Source organism: Elephas maximus, chromosome X (genome assembly GCF_024166365.1).
Source record: "Elephas maximus indicus isolate mEleMax1 chromosome X, mEleMax1 primary haplotype, whole genome shotgun sequence".
NCBI lineage: Eukaryota > Metazoa > Chordata > Mammalia > Proboscidea > Elephantidae > Elephas > Elephas maximus.
In genome coordinates, this window is record NC_064846.1 from 89,641,157 (window position 1) to 89,647,646 (window position 6,490).

Here is a 6,490-nt window from a genome sequence, read left to right on the forward strand (position 1 = left end):
AACTCGGAAGTAGGTACTGTCATTCTCGTTTTACAGATGAGGTAACTGATGCACAAAAGAGATTTAATGATTTATTCAGGGTCTCAGCTTGTAAGTGGTAGATTCAGACTTTGGCAGTCCACATGAAGAGTTCATACACTTAACCACTATACTATACTTCCTTCTATAGGAAAATATTTTTTGTTGTTTTTATGTGCTGTAGAGTCAGTTCCAACTCATAGCCACCCTACAGGACAAAGTAGAACTGCCCCATAGGGTTTCCAAGGAGCTGCTGGTGAATTCCAAGTGCCGACCTTTTGGTTAGGAGCGGAGCTCTTAACCACTGTACCACCAGAGAGTGCACTGATATTGAGATCCAAGTTTTAAATTATAAGATAAATGTGAGTTTCTTTTAACCTGTCACTGTATATTATGAGAAATCTCATTGGCAAATAATTCTTTGAAGTTACTTCCAAATGAGCCTATTTTTGAGGCCCACATGGATTTCCTGGGTTCCATGATCAGCTCTGCATACACTTCCATTTGACACTTACTTCATTCCTCCTGGGTTCCTGTGGTAGTTAGAAATAATTCTTTTTGAATAAGATAATATAGCAACCAAGGGCATCAGCAGGGAAAGCAAAGCAAGCATACACTCTGACAGCCTGGACTTAATAGTTGCCAATTACTGTATTGAGCACCTACTGTATGCCAGACACTATGCTAAGGGCTGAACATACATGACTCATTTACTCCTCAAAATAGCTTTGTGAAGTAGGTACTATTATTATCTGTTTTACAGATGAGAACATTGAAGCTCAGAAAGATCAGAAAGCTTTATCAGTTACAGATCTGAAGGACGAATGCTTGTTAGCCAAGTAGCAGCAGAGAAGTAAAAAGATCCTAAGGTGGGAAGAAGCCTGAGACAACATAAAAAAGAAATAATGTTGCTGGAAAATAGAGTTAGGGAAAGAGAGACCTGAAATTATGCTGTTGAGGCAAGGTAAGCAAGGACCAAATCCTTTAAGCCTAATGTCATGGATTGAATTATGTCCCCCCAAAAATGTGTGTACCAACTTGGTAAGGCCATGATTCCCAGTATTGTGTGGTTGTCCTCCATTATGTGATTGTAATCTTATGTTGAGAGGATTAGGGTGGGATTGTAACACCACTCTTACTCAGGTCACTTCCCCATCCAATGTAAAGGGAGTTTCCCTGGGGTGGGGCCTGCACCTCCTTTTATCTCTCAACAGATAAAAGGAAAGGGAAGCAAGCAGAAAGTTGGACCTCATACCACCAAGAAAGAAGCACCAGGAACAGAGCATGTCCTTTGGACCCAGGGTTCCTACACAGAGATGCTCCTATTCTAGGGGAAGATTGACAAGAAAGACCTTCCTCCAGAGCTGAAAGAGAGAGAAGCCTTCCCCTGGAGCTGACACCTTGAATTTGGATTTTTAGCCTACTTTACTGTGAGAAAATAAACTTCTCTTTGTTAAAGCTATCCACTTGTGGTATTTCTGTTATAGCAGCACTAGATAACTAAGAGACCTAACAACCGTGTTAAAGATTTGTTTTTTAATCGAAGAGCATTAGGAAGCCATTTGTTGTAGTCACTGTTGCCTACTGAAGTCATTCCCCATCCACAACATTTCATGCTAACAGAAACCTGATTTGATTGGGTATTGGGTCAGTGATAAGTGCACAGAGAAGATAGGCCCATCTCCCAGCCCAAAGGGATGAATCAGGTTTGACCTAGATTAAGCTTGGTAATCTCATTCACCTTATCATGAACTGGCCTTGAAATGGTCATTGGCCAAGTTTGGGCCAAGGAGATGTAATGGGAAGTCAGCTGATACTTTCTGGGAAAGACTACTCATGGATAAAAGCAAGAACAACTAGAGGAGTAGTGCTTTTTTGTCCCTCACCCTCTACCTTCTTGCTTGGAATGTTCTGTGAGAGCATTATGTTTCGAGTTTGTGGTGGTTTCAAAATAAGTCCACAAATTATTTAAACTCTTCCTTTCAAAGTGGGTAGCTTGATACCAGAACCAAGACAGTGGAATAAGAAGCTCCATGCTCTCATCCTCACACAATTTTTTTAAGGCAGGAAATGATAGTAATAGTCTTACCAGAACTCTGGGTAACAGTCAGAGGATCACTGCAGTGGGATGAAGGCTTGCAGAATGGTAGGAAGACTTGGAGTTTTTTTTTTTTTACACTAGCTTGAGCACTACTCCTGCCTCTGGTGGAAGCTGGCTAGATAGAAGCAGCAGCCACATTTCCAGCTTGGAATCATGGCCCCCGGATCTGGAGTGAGCAGAGCACACTTCATTAACAAAGTATGGTGTTACCGTATTGGAATCAGTCAAACCACTACTGAAAAGACTAAAGAAAAAAAAATGCTTGTCTCTGTCTGGTCCATCTTGGAGGTCACTTAGTAAAGAGGAGCAGCAGGCATAGCTTGAAGCACTGAAAGGGGAACAGAGGAGCTCATGGTTGCCTAGGGCAAAGGAAGGTGATTGAACACTAGGGTCAAAACCACAGGAGAGAATTCCCTCGGGAAACTGGGGCATTTAAGGGCACCTGAATGTGTATGGGAAACTGGGGCATTTAAGGGCACCTGAATGTGTATAATTTGGAAAGCCATATGCATACCCAGGCCAAGAAGCATGCCCAGAAAGGTTTGAGGTAATCCTAAAATTTCTTCTCAGGTGAGTCTCCTGGCTCACTGTTAGCCTGCTTAAGAATTGCCCCAGCATAGAGCCATTCTGCAAAGACTGCAAGTCCCCCCCCCAAATGGTTTTTCTTCCATTTGTTTCTGCAAAACTAGATTGGAAAAATTACTGAGCTAGCGCACTACCACAGCTTTCAAAAAACAGAAAAAGTGGAAAGGAAGAGGAAAAAAGAAAGAAAGGAGGGGGTGGGAGGGATGAAGGAAGGAAGAAACCTAGCAAACCCTGAGGAAGGAGACCCTGAGTTCTAGAAAACTATATTATTCAAATATTATGTTTTCCAAAAAAAAAATCATTAAGACATACAGAGAAACGGAAGGATGGCCAATTACAGGAACAAAATAAATCAACATAAACCATCCTTAAGGAGGACCAGACATTGAACCTACTGGATACACATTTTTAACACAACTGATTTAAATATTGTCAAAGAACTAAAGGAAACCAAGAAAACAAACAAAAGGAAAATATAAAAGAGATTTAAGTTATAAAAGGAAACCAAATGCAAATTCTGGAGCTTAAAAGTACAATAACTGAAATGCAAAATTCATTAGAGGAGCCTTTGAGCTGGCAGAAGAAAGAATCCATAAACCTGAAGATGTTTGTTGTTAGGTACTGTCGAGTCAGTTCCAACTCACAGCGACCCTATGTACAAGGGAACAAAACACTGCTCTGTCTTGCTCCATCCTCGCATTGTTATGCTTCAGCCTACTGTTGCAGCCACTGTGTCAATCCATCTCCTTGAGGATCTTCTCTTTTTCATTGATCCTCTGCTTTACCAAGCGTGATGTCCTTCTCCAGGGAGTACTCCCTCTTTGATAACACGTCCAAAGTAAGTGAGACGATGTGCATATGAGCAATTGATGATCTGTACCACAGTTGACCTCTAGCCTTGTTCTGACTGATTATAGTGAACTTCTCCATCATCTCTTTCCATACATGTAGTAAATTTGATTCCTGTGTATCCAATCCACCAAAGTTCATGTGTATAGTTGCCATTTATGTTGGTGAAAAAAAGGTATTTGCAATGAAGAAGTCATTGGTCTTGAAAATTCTATCATGTGATGTCTGGCATCATTTCTGTCACCAAGACCATATTTCCAATCCTTCTTCTTTGTTTCCAAAATTTGCAGTCCAATCACCAGTAATTATCAATGCATTTTGATTGCATGTTATATCAATTTCAGACTGAAGAAGTTGGTAGAAATCTTCAATTTCTTCATCTTTCACCTTAGTGGTTGGTGTGTAAATTTGAATTATAGTATTAACTGGTCTTCCTTGTAGCTCTATGGCTATTATCCTATCACTGACAGTGTTGTACTTCAAGTTTAGATCTTGAAATGTTCTTTTTGACAATATATGCAACACCATTTCTACTCAATTTGTCATTCCCAGTGTAGTAGACCATATGATTGTCCAATTCAAAATGGCCAGTACCAGTCTATTTCAGCCCACTAATGCCTAGGATATTGATATTTATGCATTCCATTTCATTTTTGATGACTTCCAATTTTCCTAGATTCATACTTCATACATCCCACATTCCAATTATTAAAAACTTAAAGATAGGACAAATGAAATGATCCAGTCTAAGGAATAGAAAGAAAAAAAAAAGATAAAAGAAAAATGAACAGAGCATAAGAGACCTATGGGACACCATTAAACAGATCAATATATGCATTGTGGGAGTCCCAGAAGGAGAGGAGAAACAGCAATGAGCATAAAGATGAAAATATGATTTGCACATACATGAATCTCAACAAACTTTAAGTAGGATAAACCCAAGAAGATTTACACTGAGACAAATTATAATCAAACTATGAAAAACCAAATATAAAGAAGCAAGAGAAAAGCAAATCATCACGTACAAGGGAGACCCAATAAGACTAAATGTTGATTTCATCTCAGAGGCCATGGAAGCCAGAAGGCAATGGGATGATATATTCAAAGTGTTGAATGCAAAAACTATCATCCAGGAATCCTATGTCCAGCAAAAATATATTTCAAAAAGAAGAATGAAATTAAGACATCCAATGTAAATAAAAACTGAGGGAGTTTGCTAGAACCAGACATACAATAAAAGAAATGGTAAAGGGAGTCCTGGAGATTGGTGGAGTCCCTGGGTGGTACATATGGATAATACACTGGGCTGGTAATTGAAAGGTTGGAGGTTCAAGTCCACTCAGAGGCACCTCAGAAGAAAGGCCTGACAATCTACTTCTGAAAAGTCAGCCCTTGAAAAACTCTATGGAGCACAGTTCTGTTTGGACACACATAAGTTTGCCATGAGTCACAATTGACTCAACAGCAACGGTGTAGAAATTAGTAGGTGATGACACTAGATTGTAACTCAAAACTGTATGAATAAAGATCTCCTATAATTTCAAGGCCAAATATAAAAGCCAGTTTCAATGTATTTTTGGTTAATAACTACAGTGAAACCCATGAGTGCCAGAACTCAGCAGGACTGCCGTGTTTTTCTGGGCCTCAAAAGTGTTCCACCTTTAACATGTTGCAGGCTCACCACTTCTCTCTTGCTCTCTATTAGTGGAAAATAGTTGAGTTTTCATTCTCTGACATGTTTCTGCCTTACATGGATTCCAGCTTTTGCAGGATTTACTGTGTATTTGTTATGTACTACATAATGTAAGGAGCCTGCTGGCACAGTGGTTAAGAGCTCAGCTACTAACTAAAAGATCGGCAGTTTGAATCCACCAGCTGTTTGTTGGAAACCCTGTGGGGCAGTTCTACTCTGTCCTGTAAGGTTGCTATGTGTTGGAATCAACTTGATGGCAATGCGTTTTTGGTTTTATATGATATAAAAGACAAAAACATAAAAAATAAATATATAATATTGGGTACTAATGTGTAAAGACATAATTTGTGACATCAACAACATAAAGGGAGGAAGGAGTAGTATAGGAACAGAGTTTGTATGTTATTGAAGCTAAACAAGGTTGTTATATATTTAAAATGGTAAAAGTAATACCCATGGTAACCACAACAAACATTTTTTAAAAAAAGGAATACACAAAAGGAAACAAGATGGGAATAAAAACCATTCACTGCAAAAAAAAAAATCAACTAAACATGAAAGTAGGCAGTATTGGAGGAAATGAGTGACAAAAACAGTATATGACACACACAAAACAAATAGCAAAATGTCAGAAGTAAGTCCTTCATTATCGCTAATTCCTTTAAATGTAATGGATTAAGCTCTCCAATCAAAAGACAGAGATTGGCAGAATGGATAAGAAAATATGACCCAACTGTATGTTGTCTACAACAGATCCATTTTGAATCAAAAGGCATAAATAGGTTAAAAGTGAAAAGTTAGAAAAAAATTTCCACAAAAATAGAAACCAGGAGGTGGGGCCAAGATGGCTGACTAGGTAGAAGACACCATGGATCCTTCTTGCAACAAAGACTCGGAAAAACAAGTGAATTGATCACATACGTGACAATCTACGAAACCTGACCATCAAACACAGAACTAAGGAGTTGACCTGAGTGACAGGGGAGTGAAAAGCCACACCCTGAAGCAGCGACTGCTTCTGGAACTGGCGTCCCGCGCCACAAACTTGAGCTCTCGTGGTTCCCTGGTGCCAGACTGGTGGGGCTGATCGCAGCTTACTGAGACGGGGCAAGCATGAGACTCAGCCCTAACCCCTAACCCCCTGGAGTAACCTTGGTAGAGACTCAACAAGCGCAAGCAGACTATGCACTGACGCACCTGACAAGAGAAGGAGCAACCACGGGTAAGCAGCGACTGTTTTTGGA